A 20977-nucleotide genomic window follows, 5' to 3' on the forward strand; every position below is an offset into this window, starting at 1 on the left:
TACAAAAAGCAAGCCATCATTTCAGCACTACTTGCGATAAGTTTTTAATGTTAAATCTTGTGGCTATATAAAATGATGGTGAATATCTGCTTAAATTGCAACACCTGTAATGAATACGAAACCAAATTTTTTTCGCCAGTTTCCAGTAAAACATTTCTGCTTTCACATTTGTCAGGTGAACATATTGGACATTTTCTTTTATTCTTGCAGTAAAACACCCCATTTTAATGCAAAAATTGTTTCCAGTTTAAAGCTCTGAAAGAGTTATTGTCTGGTTGGTGGTTGAAAATTTGCAGTTCCTGAGTTGCAAACTGTTCACACAGCTTAACATAACAAGGTTGATAGATTTACATACTTTGTAAGTTTTATTTTTTTTTGTTTATATTAGAGCCTGCCTTATATTCTGACACAATACAAAGCACTGCCTGATAGTCACTGTTGTTCTAGTTTTGTTGTCAGACATCCATATTCCCGTTCTAGAATTAAATTTCTGCTTTCATTGTTGCCAGATGATCATATTGGACAGTTTATTTTATTTTTGCAGTAAAACATCCCTTTTTAATGCGAAAAACGTTTCCAGTTTAAAGCTCTGAATGAGTTATTGTCAGGTTGGTGGATGAAAATTTGCAGTTACATTGTTGCCAACTGTTCACACAGCTTAACATAACAAGGTTGATAGATTTACATAATTTGCATACTCTAAATTTTTTGTTTGATCTTTATTTTATATTAGATCCTGCCTTATATTCTGATACAATAAAAAGCACAGCCTGATTTAGTCACTGTTGTTCTAGTTATGTTGCCAGACATTTATATTTCCGTTCTAGATTTGAATTTCTGCTTTATAGTTGCCAGATGATCATATTGGATATTTTATTTTTGCTGTAAAACGACCCTTTCATAGCAAAAAAATGTTTCCAGTTTAAAGCTCTGAATGAGTTATTATTTGTTTGGTATTTGAAAATTTGCTGTTCCATTGTTGCCGATGTTCATGCAGCTTAACATAAACGCAGTGGCTAGTTTCACGCACGGAGAAAGTAACGTCATAGCCGGATGTGACGTCATAAACAAGAAGTGACGTTTACATTAGAAAGACATTGTTGGTTTAATGGCGGTTTGCTGAACATTTTTGTGCTCTGTCACTCTGTCTGTGCTCCGTTGTGCTGTGCTGCTTGGTTGGGCGCGTGCTGATGAGACCGTCGATCCGATCGTGTTGCATCTTCTCTGTCTAGGCGTGTTGGCGTCTTTTGAGCACATTTTATGGTTTTTAGCATTGTTTATAGTCACTGCAGCACTTTATTTCAATCCCACATGGTGGGTTTATGATAGTGCTCTTCGTATTTATGTTGCCGTGGTGGGGCGCATGTCATCTGTGTTTGTTGTAAGTGTAGTGAACTATAGTAATGAGCATTGTGAAATATGTACTTCTGTAGGGAACGACTCTTTGGATTTGTTTTGTTACGCTCCCTAGTCATGATCCCGGCCCTCGTTCGCGGGCCCACGCCTTTGCGGCCTCGCTGGGCTTTTGTTGCGGCAGTTCCTGCGACCGGTTTCGGTGGGGTGCGCACGAGGCCAGCAAAAAGCTGCTCTTTGACGCCACGCATGAGGTAGCGCAGCTTTTTGTCCTCGGACATCGTAGGATCCGCGCGCTTGAAGAGGGGCGTCATGTCTCCGATATCCGCCGCGACGGTTTCGTTAGACATTTGTGCCCGAGACTGGAGAGCGCGTTCGGCTCGTTCGCGGCGATCTGAGCTATCGTAAGTTGCCGCAAGATGATACTTGAACTCACTCCAAGACAGCTGCTCTTCATGGTTCTTGAGTCACGTCCGAGCGCCATCCTCAAGGCTGAAGTAGACATTTCGAAGCCGGGTGGCGTCATCCCAGAGGTTGAATGTAGCTACCCTTTCGTAGTGCTTCAACCAGTCGTCGATGTCTTCGTTGGTGTCCCCGTGAAAGGTCTTTGGGACGCGGGGGTTCTGAAACGTCACGTAGGTGGGGGTCAAGCCAGGCATTTCGACAACGTCGTGGGTGCCGGTAGTCAAGCCTGATGGGAAAAACTCAGGTAGTAGGCCTCGTTGCCTGCGGCTGGTGCGGTGAACAGGCGTTTCTTCGAATATATGACTAGCCCTCCTGCTTAGCGAAGGGTATACGGGACATCAGACCTCTACTCCACCAGATTTGTCACGGTGTTGCCGACGCGACCTAGCTTAATAGAGGCGGTGCAGGTGGAATGACACGGTCCAAGTTTTTTGTACGTCCTGCCAGTGTGGAACCCATTCACTTCATCGTTTTTTTGCTCGGAGCACCCCCCGGCAATATGCGCTTGATTCCTAAAACCTGGCTGTATGGGCTGCCCTTCTTGCAGTATTTTGCATGGCTACTTTCAAAATGTAAGTACTGGTGTCTGTCCGTTAGCTTCCTAAACACTGATGTTATAAGTTGGTTATACGACACATGAAGTGTGACAGCCAGGAAACTAATTACCGAGTTGGAGTAAGTATTAAAGAAAGAAATACTGGTGTGAACATTGTAAAATTAGTGATTAACTTCATTAGCTCTTATTCACCATGACACCATATAAGAAAGATGTCGTCTCTAAATCTCCTATAGAAAGGAGGCTTGAGGAGGCAACTTTTAAGGAATTCAGTTTACAGGATGCCAATAAATATATTGGCTTAATTAGGACAAATCTTAGTGCCCATTGACGTTCCATTTATTTCTACATAATGGTGGCCGTCGAATTCGAAGTTATTTATTTATAACGCTGAGCGCAGTAGTCTTTCAGGGGTCATCCCTATTGAAAAAACCTACATATTTAGGACCTATTCATATCGGGTTATTGGAGATGGGAGTTGTGGGAGTTGTGGGACGGTAGGAGTAGTAGGAGTCGCAGGTTATGTGCGTTGTAGAATGTGGTAGCGCCCTTCGTTGTGGGGAAAATACGGTTTCAGGTTAAAAGATATTCAGGTAAATAAAAAAGCTAGTAAATAAAAAAATTAAAAAAAACTTGCTGCGCCAAGAATCGAACCATGATCTCACGGATTACACCGCATACCAGCCTATAGCACGCTAGTACTACACCACAGCGACTTTTTTTTCTTTATTGCTAAATACACATGACAAAATATACAGTACAAAATATTTACAAGGTTGGCAGGCCGCTTGCTGGCCGCGAAAAGTGCAGTCGTTTCTTTCTGGAAAGATTTCTAAACATCACCTCAATTTGAGCATCACATTCTATATCTTTCAAAACATCATGTATTTTCACAATGCGCTCGGCAAAATATCCATACACGGATCTGGCAGGAGTGTCACCGTGCCGGTAATCCAGAGCACTGAGTCTCACAGAATGCAGGCCCATCAGGAATACGGTATCGTATGGTATTCTATCATCTTGAACTGGCAAAAACCTGATACCATGCGGTGTAAGAGGAAGATCTTTCTGAATGGTATGCTGCAACACATCTCAAAAGAAGATAGCGTGCTACACTCAAAGAACATATGTTCGATTGTTTCTGGTTTGTTACACAAAAAACAGTTTGTCTCCCATGGTACATATATATCTTTTTTATGTAACCAAGGTTTAACTTGTAGTGTTGTAGTGTGTAAATGGGAAAAGAAGGTGTTGGTTGCGGACATGACCCACATCTTTCTCACCCTCTTCAACACATCTTGTCCAGCTGTCGCTATGAAAATTTGTCGGTACAAGGGAACTGGAAACATCATGTCAATCAGATTTTTCGTAAGTTGTTTTCTTTTTACTGTGTGCAAATACTCTCTGGTAAAACGCATGGCAAGAAAGCGATAAGACGCCACCACCTCTCGGAGATAGCGCGACACACCATAACGGCCCCCTTCGCTTGATGAAACTATTAAATCCGGTAAGGCGTTGGACAGCATGTACTGAACATAAGTATGGAGGCAAGAATGTCGTATTCTGCGCAGAAACATGAAGCGCAGAGCAATCTGCCTTAGATATAAATGACAAAGGCTAAGGCCCCCGTCAGCTAATCTTCGAAAGAGGCTCGTTCGGGACATTCTCTCTCAATCGGGCTCCCAGATGAATGTTGCAAAAATGTGATGGAATTTCTGGAAATTTCCCCGCGAACAATACAAGCATAGTAAAATATACATAATTTTTGCAACAAGAAAAACATTGCACACCGCCACCCGCGCGAATACGGACAAGCTGCGGCCACCACATCGAGTCGTCAGCTCTTTCATCTCAACTGCCTTTCTGCTCCAGGTCGAGTCACTTTCCCGGTAGCATTCAAGCGGCACCCCGAGGTAGGTGCTCAGTGTAGTAGACCATTGAACTTTCTCAAAGACAGCTGGTGTCTTGTCCCATGAACCATGCCACAATCCAACACAGTTAAATTCAGCGTGCTGCCGCTTTTGGCACAATAGCCCTGCGTTATTTTCCGTATAGCACTGTTACTGTCTCTGTACTGTGCAAAAGAAGCAACCTCGTCCGCGTAGGCCAGTGCTCGGACTTCGCATGCCTGTAAACTGATGCCTCTGACCTCTTCACTGCAAATCTTTACGTCAAAAAGAGCGCAAAAAGTAACGGTGACAGTGGGCAACCTTGGCGAACCGAAGAGAGTACATGTACACCCTATTCCCGCATGTACACCCGCATGTACACCCTATTCCCTTCCATAATAGCATAACCCTACACGTTCCTCTAAACACATTTCCTCCTTATCACTTGTTGCTTGAATTTGTCCTCAAACATTTTTTTGTTTGTATTTTTTTAATATTATTATTTTTCATTTTTTTCTCATGTCAGTTGCGGTTCCCTGTGCGCTTATTAACCTGTGACTTTGTATTTCCTCCTTTGCAGAAAGTTTTAAGAATTGTCCCCCTTAGATATATGCCTTATCAGGGCCCTTCCCAAACCCTCCCTTTGTAAGGTGTATCTGCACCAAACCCGCCTAAGTGGTGACTAATCATCTAACCGGTACTGTGATTTCCTTTTTTTTTCCCCTGGTACTGCCGCTTTTACTTCTTTTGTAGGCCACAGGATCTCTGGTTCCAGGTTGAGATACATACTTAAGATTATTATTATTTTTCACTATGCGGTTATTATCCTGTCACTATGTACTCCCCCCTACCCCCTCCTTTTAAGAATTGTCCCCCTATATTTAGGCCTTATCAGGGCCCTTTGCATAGCCTCCCTTTGTAAGGTGTATCTGCACCAAACCTGCTTTAGTGGTGACTAATCACCTAACCGGCATTGTAGTTTTTCCTGGTACTGCCGCTTTTACTTTTTTTTGCAGGCTACAGAATCCCTGGTTCCATGGCTAATAAGTACACACTGAAGATTTTCTTTTTTGTTTTTTACCACTTCATGACCCACTTTCTTCTCACCCATCCTCTCCTCCCCACTCTTTCACACCCACTTTCCCCTCCCCAGCTTTTCTTCTTCGGAAGCAAAAGCGCATTTAAACCCCTGCCAGTGATGATCGCTATGCCCAGACGAAGACAAGTCCACTTGTCGAAACGTTGGCTCATCTGCGAACTGAGGCGTACCCCATTTACCCTTGTTCAGTTCTTTTTCATACCGTGCAAAAAATCTTCCTTTCGTTCTACCTGGAAGCTCGAGCACGTCGTGCATGAGCTGTGCCGTAAACGCGGTGTCTCGATCAGTTATGACTAGGGACGGTGCGCCATGACGCAACACGATTTGCTGCATAAAGAATTGAGCAATCTCAATTGATGTGCCCCGCTGCGCTGCCTTGGTTTCCGCATAACGTGTGAAATGGTCGCGACTATAATCCATTCGTTACCCATCGATGACAGCGGAAATGGGCCCAGTAGGTCGATGCCGACTTGGTCAAACGGCGTCCGAGGTGGAATAATAAGTTAGTGCAAACCCGCAGGCTTGAGAGAGGCACCTTTTGACGTTAACACTCGCGGCAGCCTATGACGTAGCGATGGACGGTGTCAGAAAGTTTAGGCCAATAATAGGCTTGACGAACTCGAGCGAGTGTGCGTGCAAAGCCCAAGTGGCTGGAGGTGGGCTCATCGTGGCAAGCAAAAAGGATATTGTCGCGAAGGTCGGCCGGCACGACAAGGAGGTGCGCTCGATCAACAGTGCAGGAGTTTTTCCTGAATAAAACACCATTCCGAAGACAGAATGGAGACAGATGCTTTCCAAACTGGCGGGGGACGGGAGCAGTGCGATCCTCCAGGTGGTCAATGACAGGTCGAAGGTCAGGGTCAGCTCGCTGTCGGTTCATTATGTCTAAGGCATTCACTAGTCCAAGAAAACCTCTGTCATCCGTGACATTATCGACAAATCCGACGGGTGCCCGCGAGAGCGCGTCAGCATCTTCGTGCTTCTACCAGATTTGTACACAATGGTGTAATCAAATTCTTGAAGGCGAAGGCTCCATCGTGGTAAGCGCCCCGATGGGTCATGGAGATTGGCCAGCCAGCGCAAAGAATAGTGGTCAGTAACGACTTTAAACGCGCGGCCATAGAGGTAAGGCCTAAATTTCATAGTTGCCAACACAACCGCGAGGCATTCCTTTTCCGTAGTGGAATAATTTGTTTCAGCGCGGGAGAGCGTGCGGCTGGCATACGCAATGACCCTGTCCACGCCAGCTTGGTGTTGAACGAGTACAGCGCCAAGGCCGATGTTGCTGGCGTCGGTGTGGACTTCGGTGGCAGCGTCTTCATCAAAGTGCATATAAACAGGGGTAGTTTGCAGTCGTCTGCGCAGCTCCGCTAAAGCCTCCTGTTGCTCGACGGCCCACACGAAGTTTGTATCATCCCGCGTAAGGCGGGTGAGGGGTGCGGCTATCTTGGAAAAGTCGGCAATGAAGCGGGGGTATTAGGCACACAAAGCCAGGAAACGTTTTAAACTCCTCTTCGTGGTAGGAACGGGAAATTTGGCGACAACGGCAGTTTTGTTGGGGTCTGGCCTAACGCCTGCGGCACTCACAAGATGACCGAGAAACTTCAACTCTTTGTAGCCAAAGTGGCACTTCTCGGGCTTGAGCGTCAAGTCAGCTGACCGAAGGGCATCTAATACTGCGCGAAGGCGTTCGAGGTGTTCTCCAAGGGTTTCAGAGAACACGACAAAGTCGTCAAGATAAACTAAACAGATTTGCCATTTGAGGCCAGCGAGAACGGTGTCCATCATGCGCAGAAAAGTAGCCGGAGCTGAACATAGGCCGAAAGGCAGCACTTTAAACTCATACAGTCCATCTGGGGCGACAAAAGCTGTTTTTTCGCGGTCCCGCTCATCGACCTCAATCTGCCAGTACCCGCTCTTCAAGTCAATGTTGGAGAAGTACTGGGCGCGACGAACCTTGTCGAGCGAATCGTCGATACGGGGTAGCGGGTAGACGTCTTTTTTAGTGATGTCGTTCAACTTTCGATAATCAGCTCAGGAGCGAAGGGTGCCATCCTTTTTCTTCACCAGCTCAACAGGGGACGACCACGGACTGTTGAAGGGTTGGATGACACCATCACAAAGCATCTCCTGAACCTGCGTCTGAATCGCTTCACGTTCCGTCATTGAGATGCGGAACGGCTGCTGGCGTATAGGGCGGGCATCGTCGGGAGTAATTATACGGTGCTTCACAAGAGGCGTTTGTCGAATTTTCGATGACATCCCGAAACAAGCACTGTATTTTAGAAGGAGAGAACGCAGGTCGTGCTGCTGTGGTTCCGAGAGATCTGTACTAATATCCAGAGGATCAAGGGATGGGCGCACATTTTCAACTTCTCCGAACGTAAAACATTCAGAAACGTCCACTAAGGCGTCGGCGAATGCGATTGCGGTAGCGCGGAAAAGATGGTGGGGTTCGTTTGTGAAGTTAGTCACCAGGAGCTCAGATCGGCCGTTATGGATGAGACTCCGCGCCGAGGTGATGCCGTGGGTGAGCAAAAGAAACTGGTCGCCCTCAGCGACCGCCGTTCCGTCACGTAGTTCATCGCAGTTAACAGTCGCAAAAACACTGGAACGTGGCGGAATAGAAACACTCTCGGCAGAAATTCGAAGAGGGGCGCGGTTTTGGTGGTCTGCGGTGTCAGTATCATCAGCTTTCTCGGTCGAAAAGGTCACGGTACGCTTCCGGAGATCGATAAGGGCCCCATACTCCCGGAGAAAATCGACACCAAGGATGCAGTCGCGGGAGCAGTCAGGTATCACAAGGCAGCTGACAACAAACGTGGAGTTGCGAATTTGGACTCTCGCCGTGCACTGACCGCTCGGAGTTACGACATGCTCGCCAGCGATTCAAATCTGCGTGCCAGACCGTGGCGTCATCACTTTTTTAGAAGCGCCGCTAGCTTCCCACTTAAAATCGAAAAATCAGCACCAGTGTCTACCAATGCACAATTCTTATAGCCGTCGAGGACCGCGGATATATCCAGCGAGAGTCACGTGTACGAACTGTTGTCGGGGCCGTGAAGTCGCGGTGGCTCACAGGTCGCGTTGTCGGGGGTCTTTGTCGCGTCAATTTGAAGCGGCCTCTTTAGTTTTCCTGGCTCAGACTAGGCGACTGTCGCTGCGCCATCTAGGAAGAGCTGGGCTGCGAGGGTGGTCGGCGTGGAGACGGAGATCGTGACTGTCGTCTAAAAGTTGGCGCCGTGAGCTGCTGGGCTACGTAGTCCTCAATATCTCGGGGTCGTCGGCCTAAAGGAGGGCTACGCATGTCGATGGGGAAACATTTCAGTCCCAGTTGTCGATATGGGCACTGTCGATACAGGTGTCAGGTGCTCCGCAGCGGAAGCACAGGCGCTGCCGGTTTGCGGCACGCCACAGGTCTGCCTTTCACTGGGGTGGTCGGCGGTTGTCAATGTACGGCTCGCAGTTTGCTGAATACAGCGAGCCTTGGTCGGGTGGCTGTAATTGTATGGAATCCGATGGGGGACGTCGCAAGATGTTGGCCGACAGGACTCTGTGGAAAAGGATGGCGGGTTAGCAGATGATACCGAAGGCCGAAATGCTTGCTGGAGCTCTTCTCGGACAATACTAGCGAGAGAGCCGACCGTCGGCTGGGGAGCACCGAAAAGCGTCTGGAGGTCTTCACGCAAAATGGAGCGGATGATGTCGCGAAGAAGATCCGGACTAGCCCCGAAGGCCGAATGCGGCTCCGTGAGCGAAGCGGCGAGTACCGGCCTGTCGTAAGTCGTAGACCGCTGCTGGAGCATTATTTCCATCGTGATTGCCTCCGAAAGAAACTCGGCAACTGTGCTCGGCGGATTCCGCACGAGCCCAGTGAACAGTTGTTCCTTAACGCCGTGCATGACCTTTTTCTTTTCGGGCATGGCCGGGTCAGATCGTCGGAACAGCCTAGTCATGTCCTCCACATACATGGTTATGGTCTCGTTCGGCATCTGTATGCGAGAGCGTAAAGCCCTTTCCGCTCGTTCTCGGCGATCCGGGCTGCTGTAGGTGTCCAGGATGCAGCGGCAGAACTCTCGCCACGGTGTTAGGGCGCCTTCGCGATTCTCGTACCAAGTACGAGCGCCATCTTCCAGGCTAAAGAAGACGTTCCTGAGCTTCGCGGCATCGTCCCACTGATTAAATGCGACGACCCGTTCAAACTGGGCGAGCCAGTCTTCGACGTCTTCCGTCTGACAGCCGTGGAAAGCCTTAGGCAGTCGTGGGTTCTGTAAAGCGTAATACGTTGGAGTTTGCATGACAGGTCGAGGGGCGGCTGCGGTGGTGAATTCCAACGGCCCGTGCTCAGGTGGTAGGCCTAGGTTCCTCCGTCTAGCGCGGTGAACAGGAGTGTCGATTGGCACAGGACCTGAATCCTGGGTATCCGGAGGAGTGCGGGACATATAGTGGGATCGACACCCAGCACCTCCACCAAAATATGTCACGGACAACAGGGCTAGACGTGACTAAAACGACGGGACGAAGCTGTACCAGCAGGCAAAGTTCGGCGCACAACACGCGAGTCAACTTCAGTGTCCTCTTCCAGGCGCAGCAAGAACATGGGGACACCAGGTGGCAATAGCAACCTTGAGGGATTCGCTGTCACATAGCTCTAACACGCTTCTAGCGACGTGAATATTCGTGTATGTTGTTCTGTGCTTTATCCCGATCGTCTGGTGAGGCCCGATTAAATCCTTAATTACTGATTGGAGCCTTCTCGCGAACACCTTCATGAAAACCTTGTAGTCGACATTTGTCAATGTGATGGGCCTATATCCCGTAACAGTGCGAAGTGTAACTTCTTACTTTTAGGTAATAAAACGGTGTGGGCATCGGTGAATGAGGGCGGCAATGTCTTGCGTTCGAAGGACTCTGCGAATACCATTTGTAAGGCAGCAGCCATGTCTGTTTTGAACTCCTTATAGAAAGCAGCACTCAGACCGTCCGCACCCGGTAACTTCCTGGGTTGAGATCATCAATGGCTTGTTCAACCTCCCCTATGATGATGTCTCTCTCAAGAGCTGTCGTAGCGCCCGGATCAAGTTTAGGCATGACCGACAAAAAATCTTCCTGAATCCCGAGTTTATCGGGAATTCGGTGTCCAAAAAGCTGTGTATAGTGTTCTTCGAAAGCGCGCTTGATGCCAGATTGATCGTATGAAGTTACTCCATTGCAGTCTATCTTCAAGATATCTTTACTTCGGGCATACGCCTTCTCGTCCGATAGGGCGCGTTTATTCGGGGCCTCACCGGCCAGCAAACTCTCACCCCGTGCTCGGATCATGGCTCCCCTGTACTTATCATCGTCGAGTTTCTCCAGTTTAAGTTCAATTTCTTTCATTTCTTGAACAAACCCATCAGGTATAGCGGTCTCTAATTGAACTAGTGATTGAACTTCATAAGTCTTCATTCTTCCTTCCGGGATATAACCTTCAGTTCACAACCTCTTTCTATGGCTCACATTTTCACTTTTTGTTTAAAGGTTTCCCGCCTTTCAGTTATCTTTTTCTCGGGACTCAAAAGAGCTTTAATTTCTATCTCCGTTCCTGTCATAAATGCATCATCTTTTAAAATCTTCTCATTAAATTTCCTCATGACCCATCTACTTTTCTCCTTTTCTTTTTGCCGATCGAGAACATTACTAAACTGTGATCAGTAAATGACACAGCTTCCACCTTGTAGTATTCGCTGTCAGATGCTAGTTGCGCCGAGATGCACGCTCGGTCCAATCTGTCATGGCTTGAGCCTTGAAAATGCATAAAATTTTTTACGCTTTCTCTCTTTTGCCAAATGTGCGACATCGATCAAATTAACATCATTTACTAGGTCTGTTAAGTACGCTGCACTTGCGTCTTTGTGGAAATTAGTCGGCGTTCTGTCCTCAGCTTCACAGACGCAGTTGAAGTCTCCCATAATTAGGAGAAGCCTGTCGCATTTAAACCAAGACGCGACAACCTAAAAAAACTGGAGCCCCTATCTGGGTTTTGTCGGAGCATACATGAAGAAAGCGCGAAATTTGAGACCATTATACTTAAAATCACATATCACATATCTCCTGCTGAGGGAACTGATAACATTTTCTACAACAAAGCCTAGCGATTTTTCAAGAACAAAACACAGCCTCCGGAGAACCCAACTGCGTGGCTGACACACACATCGTACATTCCACAAAACGGTTCTACTATGCTGTCGGTGTTGCCCTCGTTTTGCACTTTCGTCTCCTGAACTGCAAGAATATCTAAGTCGTTTTCGATCATCAGCCTCTTGAGCTGGTAGTCTCCTCTTTCCCCCAACCCCTTCGCGTTGAGCTTGGCTAAGCGTAGGGGAGCGAGTTCAGGAACCATTGTGAAAGCAAGGACTCACCCCAGCCAAGGCGATTACTCGCCTTCTCCTCCCCAAACCGGTCCCGCGGAAGGGCCGTTGACGCTCCTCGGCAGTGAAGACGTACGGTTGGAAAGGCTATACTTTCCTTTCTTCCGCTTGTATGTAGACTTTCCACTCGTTTTCGAGCTGGCGAAGCCGTTGTTCCTCCACCACCTCCTCTCCTTTGTCGCGACGTCTCTTGGCCGATGCCGCCTCGACGTCCATGGCGGCGGCTTCCTCGCTTTCGTGGCGGTCGCGGTTTTGTTCTGAGCTGCGCCATTTTCGTTAGACGTGCGGTTCAAGTCTTCCGTTGTCGTCTTCTCCTCCGCTGTGTTGGCTGAAACTTCAGTGGCCTCTTGATCAGCGGCAGTCGCTTGGTCACTATGAGGCACTGGTAATTCTGTCACAGTATCAGCGTTGGGCACGACAAGCTCACCGGTACTCGCTAGGTTGAGGTGCGAGGAAGCTGCCTTTTCCACTTCTTCCTCGTCCACTAGCTGGCTCGTTTCCTCACCTTGCTTCGTTGCCGCAGCCACGACAGCGTACATGCGGACGCAATCAGTGCGCTCGTTCCCGAAGGCTCGACACTTGCTGCAGCACGGCATTTGACAGTCCCGGCGGATATGCCCTTTTAGCTTGCACCGCAGACAAGTCGGCGCGCGTCCGGGCACAAGGGCGGTGCCATCAATAAACTCGAAAAGGTCCGGCAGGTTATCCGGCGTGACTCCTCCCTTCAGGACGATTCGGGCAACGCGAGTCGTCGACTCCGCCAACTCAAATCATCTCGCGTTCCATTCCTCGTGACGAATGCCCACCACTTCACCAAACTCGCTCAAAACTTTGCGAAGGGCTTCGTCCTGCACGTAGAAGGGAATCCAGTGGATCTTCTCGGTCATTTCCATACGCACCGGATCAATTACAGCACAGTAGCGTCCCTTCACCTGCACACCAACAACTCGGACCAGCTTCTCCTTGTCTTCATGGGTGCGCTGCTTCAACAGCCACACCTGTCCCATCTGGTACGGGCCCATTCCTGCCACAGCCTTCAAAACTCCAATTTCATCAAGCGATGCTCGAAAATCTTCGATCCTGTATGGCCTACCTTCCACACCGCAGTGCAGGAAACCACATTCCTGCAGTCCTTCATGCGACGGCAGCGAAGGTAGCACAAACCGGTATCCCACGGGGGGGACATTCACACGCGCACCACGGCTTTCGCCGCTGAAAGAAGAACCTCGCTCGGAGCGATCCATCTCGCGTCAGCTCCCGACAAAAACCAGAAAGGGACTGACTACACCACGGCGACAGATGGCTAGTGCGCTTATATTCGTCGTTTTCTATTGCTACTTTGCTGTTTCGCACTTCGCATCTTTTTCTCAAGTGCGGTCGTCCTTCGACGATTGCCCTGTAAACACGCTGAACCTTTTTCTTTTCTATCAGCACAGGTAGGCAAAATCATTTATCATTCAAATGTATCAATTTGTTTTGCACGTACACCTAAGAATATGCGAATATGTTACGTACGCTATTTTTTTTCGCCATGTTAGATCGCATTTTCTTTTTGCTACAGAGATATCTCGTACGGAGCCGCTTGTCATATATCACCTTTTAACTTCACATGCTGTCAGCGAAGAAGCGGCGGCAGTATTTCAACTCCCATCACTCTTTTTGCATATGCAATCCCTTAAATAAACATCGGTGTTGGTATGCAGCTATCAATGAATGGCTCGGTGGGTGGCAATGTGTGTTTTGAGTTATGCTCGAGCATACTTATATTCATGTGGAAAGGCGAATTTATTCCCTGCACTTCCGTATAGCAGACTCGTCATCAGTTACAGATATGACCGTGCGCCATAAGGTCGCAAGACGTGCAGCGATTGTTGATTGTAATTACCGCATGCGCTCACAGGAGCGCATGCAGAGATCGAAATGCAAAATAATCTTTCATGTTCATTTCATTCAAATTTGAAAAAGGCTTTCTTGTTTTAAATTCTTGATGCAATTTAGCTGGGACACCGCATGCGTATATTCAACATTGAGTTTTCAACCTTGCATAAACAAATCCTGATTATGGAGCCCATCCAACTCCTGTATCATGCTACACAGGACCTATTCACAACTCCCATAACTCCTAATATATATCCCGCATGTGATATACAGGAATTAAATAAGTCTGAAAAGGAAAACAGGACAAATGTGCATATCCTGAGAGTCCTCCTACTAGTCCTTAATGCTTCTTTATGCCCTATTTCGGCTCCTGAATAGTCCCGTATTATTTCACACAGGACCTAATAAAACCGGATATGGCTATTTTCAATTGGATTTCTGAACTTTAGATCTCTGTAAGCACTTTAGGCTGCCCTAATCCTATCCGAGTGGGATATGTTAGTATATAAAAACACAACATCGAGGGTACCAAGGATGCTATTTTCTGGAATGAATAGTTCAACTATGTCTAAAAGGAACTCAGTTGTGTCCTTGACAAACAAAGGCAAAGTGGATGGAATATTGCAGATTAAGCTGTCGGTAAAACTGGAGATTTTTTTGGGGGGGTGGTTCCTATTCCCGAAATGATAGGTCGACCGGAGTTATTCTCTTTGTGTATCTTAGGCAGAAGGTAGAACCTATCGGGGAAAGGTGATAACGGAAATAAAGACTTCGCGATTTGATCAGTTATTTTGTTCTCTTTCAAGAGGTCTTCTAATGTTGTTTGCACTGTCGTTGAAATTCAGAGTTGAGTTGGAAGCTACAGGCTTGTAGAAAGAATTGTTATTTAACTGTCGTTGCAACTCATTCTTGTAGTCACAAGCATTCATGACAATATTTGCTCCTCCTTTGCCCTCTGGCTTTCAATATCAGATGGCGTTCCAAGCAATTTTAAAGCCAATTCTTTTTTGCTTGAGAGGTTTTTCCTATATTGTGACTGCCTTCTATATTCTGAAAGAATGCTATTTTGCAGAGCCCTAATGTAGAGATCTAGATATTTATCATGCTGTGGAAAAGTCCAATGGATTGCTGACGGAAGAGCTTTAGATGTGGAGCCAACTTCCCTGCTTTCCGATTGGTTGTCATAGTATTCGCGCAGCCTTAGGCGATGGGCAAAATTGTCTATGTCCATAAAGAGCTGAAATTCGTTTATGTTCCCACTGGCAGTGCAGAAGCTCAGACCTTTCGAAAAAAATATCACACTCTTCCTTAGAAAGATTCAGGTCTGAAAGATTCACTATTGTTGTTCCCGCAGGCGTTTTCATATTTTAAGAAATGTTACGACACTCAGCGATTTTCTTGGGGGATCTTTTGTTACTGAACCGTGGCTGCAGAGGCTAATGCCATCTCGGCTGAGAGGTTTCTATTATTTTTTTGGCGAATAATAAGCTACTTTTTTCTGCTTCAAAGAATTTTAAAGACCGCTTCTCGTGGTCTCTGATCAAGTTTGAGTCCAGCACCTCCTTCTCTTTTGCATGAAAACTCTGGAGACGAGCTACATCATTCTCAATTACTAATTATAAAAACTCCATCGACGCGTCTCTCAAGATATCTTTCCATCGTTTCATGTGGTCAGGTGAGTGGTCTGACAGTTAATTTCAGTCGTTCAGTCATGTCCAACTCTTTGTGACCCTATGGACCATGTCACGCCACGCTTTCCGGTCTCTCACTATCTTCTTAACATCACATAACTTCATCTGCAGTGCCTCGAGGATGCCATCTAGCCATCGCGTTCGCTGCCTACCCCTTCTCCGGCGACCCTCAACCTTTCCCAACATCAAATTTTTCTCCAGCGACTCCTCTCTTTTCATCAGATGACCAAAGTAGCTGAGCTTTAACATTAGAATTTGACCCTCCAATGAGCAGGCAGGGTTTATGGTCGACAATATCGACTGATTTGATCTTCTGGCAGTCCAAGGAACTCTCAAGAGTCTTCGCCAGCACCACAATTCAAACGCGTCCATTCCTCGGCGGTCAGCCTTTTTCACAGTCCAACTCTGACACTGCTAGTTTAACCAAAGTAGATAAAACCTTCGGTGGCCCATTCTGGCACTTATAAGAAGTTAAATTGTTTACATGAAGTTTGTATGTGAATCGTTTATAACAATTTTGCGAACTTTCAGAAACGTTCTCAGCCAATCAAAACTGAAAGGTTCACCTGGTTCACACGAGGCGTAGTCCATCCACAGGTCCTGGCTGCGGGCTACATCTCGGAGGACGATCTGGTGGAGATGGCTTGCAATTAGCACGATGCCTTCAAAACTCGGGTGGAGGCCACCGGCATCCAATACCCGGTAAGCTGGAATATACTCAAGCTCTTGGTCGAAATAAATGACGCCTCTCGTGCAGCAGCAGTACTGCCGCAGGGAACTGTTGAACATCCAGGCCTCTCAGTTGCACTGCTCGACGAGTCTATGATTGCGACCACCAGTGCGCTGGTTCGGAGCCCGGGGAAGGAGTAAAGTCGCGTAGATTTTGTGTACTGTTGGGCGCTTCTGTCGGATAATCTCAATCAGCTGGCAGTACTTCTCGAACATGATCCTTGCTCAGTTTTTTGGAATGTCGTTGGTGCGGACATGCAGGATTACTGTTCTGGTGGTACGAGCGACAAAGTCCAGTAGATGGGTGGCGTCTTCCACAGTTGATCCGATTTGGGAAATGAAACCGGGGGTCCCACTTCGCCCATGATGGAAGTTTCTGCAGATGCTTACATTGAGAGCCGCCGATCACGAACGTAGTAGTAACTGTGCTTGGAAATTTCCACGTGATGTTTTCAAGGCGTCGCGCTAATTGCAAGCCATCTCCACCGGATCGTCCTCCGAGACTCAGCCCGCAGCCAGGATCTGTGGATGGACCACGCCTCGTTGGAAGGGACCAGCAATGTAGTGCCTAGGATTCCGACCTCGGACATTCCAGCTCCACCATCAGCAGGACGACGCTACCGTTTTCGTCGCATGACTGCTTCGGATTCAGCCCGCCAAAGTACTTCGGACTGACGCCACAGTGTGCCAGGTGATCCTTCCAATTTTGATTTGCTGGTGACATTTCTGAAAGTTCGCAAAATTGTTTATAAAAGAATCAGTTATGAACATCATGTAAACACTATAACTTCTTATAACTGCCAGTAACTGCCAAAAGTAACCATGCAGCCCCGACGGCTGGTCGAGCAGGCGCAGAGCCGAGCCGTGGGGTATTGGTCGCGGTCGCTGGCCACAACCCTGCGGCAAAATGCATAGGCTAGCTGACGTAAGCTTGCTCCCTTCATCTCCTTCGTGGAATGATAAATGTTAGCCCGCAATTTCGTGCGGTATCTGATTTGGCGCCTTCGGAGTGCTGAGCTTCTTAGGAACGGCGCCCCGCATAGCATAACTCCTCAACACTCCTCTGGCTGGCGCTGCGAAGCTGCGGTCTTCATTAGAATACCTTGTGCGTTCAATATCAGCACTGTCGTGATCGGACAAGCTACGGAGACCGCCTCGCCGTATCTTAAGAACGGTGACAACGAATCGAGCTTGTTCGCAGGTGCCTCGGACCACCCAAGCAAGGGCTGAGGATAGTCCGGTTGTAAACGCCTAGCATCTGCGACGGTGAAGCGCCCATGGATGCACCACACACGGGCCAGCCGAGGGAAGTAGTTCGTCACCAGGTGGTAATTGCCATGTTTGGTCGCGTCAACATGTTGGCGACCGGAAAAAAGAGAGGAAACGACCAATTTCCACTTCCTTCAGGTGTGGAGCTCAGCTATGGCGAGCGGGCGTGCATTCTTCCCTTTCGTCCTTTGCTGGGCCAAAGGAACAGTTTTGTTCTAGGTTGCCTCTTTGAATGCCCTCCGTACACGACGAGACAGATGAGCCAGGTGTAAGCACGCTCGGCAATCATTGGCTGACGGCTGACGCCATCTATGCCGTCTGGACGACCACGTATTCTCCCTCAAGCCAGGACCGGTCGAAGGATCGTGTCAACGAGTGCGAGCAAAATGTTGGTGCGAGCGTGTGAAAGTGCGGGAGAGTGAGGTGACGGAAGGCGCTCCCTTGTACTCTGGTCCGCCCCTCATTAGGGAGCATAGGGAATGAATCCTATATAAACTTTTCGACAAGTGTGTCTCGGGGTTTGTAAAGGAGACTGCTCCTTTAGTCAGCCTCCGACGAACTAAACGCTACCATCTTAATACTGTATATAGTTTTGCATCTCGTTTCAAGTGCGTTTCCAGCCGCTTCGCCCTTGCTCCTGCTCCAACAAATCAACCGGGCCTACAACACGCAGCCTGGGTCACGACCGCATGCGGTCCTTAGATTGAGCAAATAGTTGCTTTGTCGCTCTTTCAAACTATTGAGAAACTGCAATAAACGGATCTCCAAACGTCGATGCGCTTCATCGTGCGGTTTCAATACTTTCTTGCCCAAGACCGGCCTTGTTGTGGCACTCCGTAATAGTGTGGGGAGAAAAAATGAGGCAAGCTTTCCAGATATTCCACGTTGCCTGTTGATGAGCCGTAAGGTCGCAATGCATTTTGTGTTAGTAATCATGTGTTGACCTGTATCACGTATTTAAAAAATGCGTGAAACAGTGCCCCAACCAAGCCTCTAACTTACACCACTGAATTTCACAATACATGCGGCCGTTTCATTATGGAAACATGCTCCGAAACTAATTGCAATATGTTATCGCAATGAAAAGAAAAGCGCACAATGACTACGAACTAGGTTTGTGTAACTCGTTATTGCTGAGCCACTTGACTGATGGTGCCGTATCCGTTGATAGAGTGGTAACATCTGTAACTCGTTTAAAATAACGCTGGACGCAATCTTCATGTGCCGCACAAGATCACGTTCGGAACCTGAGATTTCTCACCCTTGCTGAAGTCCCTGGCTGCAACATGATCGAGTCCAGCAGGAGGTTCAATGCAACTAGAAAAACAATTTCTTCCCACAATCGTGGGGATCATATATGTTAGGGAACATTTACATCATGCATTCGCTATCTTGCCTAACATTTTTGAGGCAGGTACATTTCTTACTCAACTTTCCCGAATTCTGTTTGAGATGAAATCAACATATCACTCACCCACGGGCGTTAGCAAGCGGCTGAAAATGCGGCATTGGCGGATTCGATTCATTGCTTATGGATATCGATGGACGCACTTGAAACCGTGAGAAATATTGCCGTTTTTCTTTCCTCCGGCTCAGTGAACTGCCAGAACCGAGACTAGAAATTGTAAAAAGAACCACATCGAAATTTCGAGAACCATGCCCAATTTTACATTGCTAACACTCGAAATAGAAGAGCAGCATGTATTTTTCAACTCTTTGCATATTGACACAAGCTGTAGTCGACGACGAAGCAGAGACAATCAGTGGCTAGTTGGCGTAGACGATGAAGTGGTTGCTGGTTGGCGTAGACGACGAAGTTGGTTGCCTGGAACCGCGCTCAGACCGCTGCTCGGACCGCTCTCGGACTTCGACAGTCTTCTAGGCTGAGGGCATTGCCTGGACGTTAGCGCAATACCCGTTACAGTCTGGTGGAGGTGATGGGTGCGCTTTCCCACGTTTACACACTTCACGACGGATCTGACTCCGGTCCACCAGCGACTCAGTCGCCGCCTCCGCGGACAGTCGCCTGAGGTTGGGCCCCTTTCCACCCCTACGAGGATCACACAGCCGCAACTCTCGAGCCACCTCGACATGGCCACTGACCCCAGGCTCTCAGATCCGATCCTTTGCCACCTGCAGCGAACACCACCATCTTTTCACGGCGACGTCTTCGAAGACGCTGAGGATTGGCTGGCGATCTTCGAGCGAGTGGCTCGGTACAACGGTTGGAGTGACGAGCGAAATCTCAATAATGTTCACTTCGCCCTAGAAGAGTCTGCGCGTACGCGGTTCGAAAACCACGAGGGCACCCTTACCACCTGGCAAGCATTTTGCCGTGAACTTCTAACCACCTTCCCCAACGCCGACCGCCGCGAGAAAGCTTAAGCTGCACTTCAGTCCAGAAGCCAGCGGCCAAATGAAAGTGTGCGCATGTTCTGTGAAGACATGACCCGTCTTTTCCAGCGCGCAGACCCCAATATGAAAGAGGAGAAGAAGCTTCGCCACCTCATGCGTGGAGTTAAGCAGGAGCTGTTTGCGGGCCTCGTTCGCAGTCCACCGCGTACCGTGGCGGAATTCCTTGCGGAGGCAACGACCATGGAAACGACGCTCCAACAACGGGCCCGGCAGTACAACCGAGATGTCAGCAGCCTGGCCCTAGATGTTTTTTCGTCGTGCCATGGAGGCGGTGCGGACGCCTTACGTGACCTCATTCGGTCGGTTATTCGAGTGGAACTCCAACGTTTCCGTCTGCCTCAGAGTGCGCCAGTGACATCACTGACCGAAGTCGTCAGAGATGAAGTACGCCAGGCTTCTCGTGAATTCCCGGTCACCAACGTACTGCAGCGCGTCGATGAAATGCCCACGCACACATCCGTTGCTCGTCAGGCAGCTGCCTACGATCTTGTCGCTACCATGCCTCCACGGGTCGACGACAAACGAACGTACGCGTTCGTTGCACGTCAAGCAGCTGCCTGTGGTCCTATTGACCCGACACCGGTGGTGAGCCACATCAGTCCGTATGACGCATCGGCTCAAGCTGTGGTGCCTGTTCCACGCCCTCGCAAGTCGGACGTGTGGCGTACGCGGGACCGCAGGCCAATCTGCTACCACTGCGGGGAGGCCGGTCACCTTTACCGTGCATGCCCGTATCGCCGAGTGGGACTTCGCGGCTTCTTACCCGATGCGCCCTGCCCACGGAACAGTGAACGGCCGCTTGAAATTGAAGCTCATCTGTCGGCCCGTCAGCGGCCTGGGAGATACAGCCGCTATGACTCAGGATCGTCATCTCCGCTGCGGTACCATTCCCCAAGCCCTCGCAGAGACGCCAACAATACTGAGCGGCTTTCTCGCAGTGCACACCGGGAAAACTAATTCCAGCGGTCTCCGGAGGCAGGGCCGCTGCTGTCGGAAAAATTGAAGATCCTCCGCCACCGATACACCGATACGCTGATGTCTCACAGGGGCAGGGTAGCGACAGCATCCGACACGCTACTTTTGATTTGTGCGTGACACTTGACGGAACTGACCCGATCGCTTTACTTGACATCGGTGCAGACTATTCAGTGATGAGCCACGCCCTCGCCCAGGAATTGAGCAAAGTTGTGACGCCATGGTTGGGCCCTAGCATTCGCACGGCT

At 48.6% G+C, this 20977-nt stretch overlaps 1 pseudogene; it reads left to right on the forward strand.

The window, feature by feature from the left end:
* Positions 1-19301: 19301 nt before the first annotated feature.
* Positions 19302-20711, forward strand: LOC146172179 (uncharacterized; annotated as a pseudogene).
* Positions 20712-20977: the final 266 nt, after the last annotated feature.

Source organism: Amblyomma maculatum, unplaced genomic scaffold (genome assembly GCF_055883805.1).
Source record: "Amblyomma maculatum isolate TAMU_Amacu unplaced genomic scaffold, ASM5588380v1 scaffold_13, whole genome shotgun sequence".
NCBI lineage: Eukaryota > Metazoa > Arthropoda > Arachnida > Ixodida > Ixodidae > Amblyomma > Amblyomma maculatum.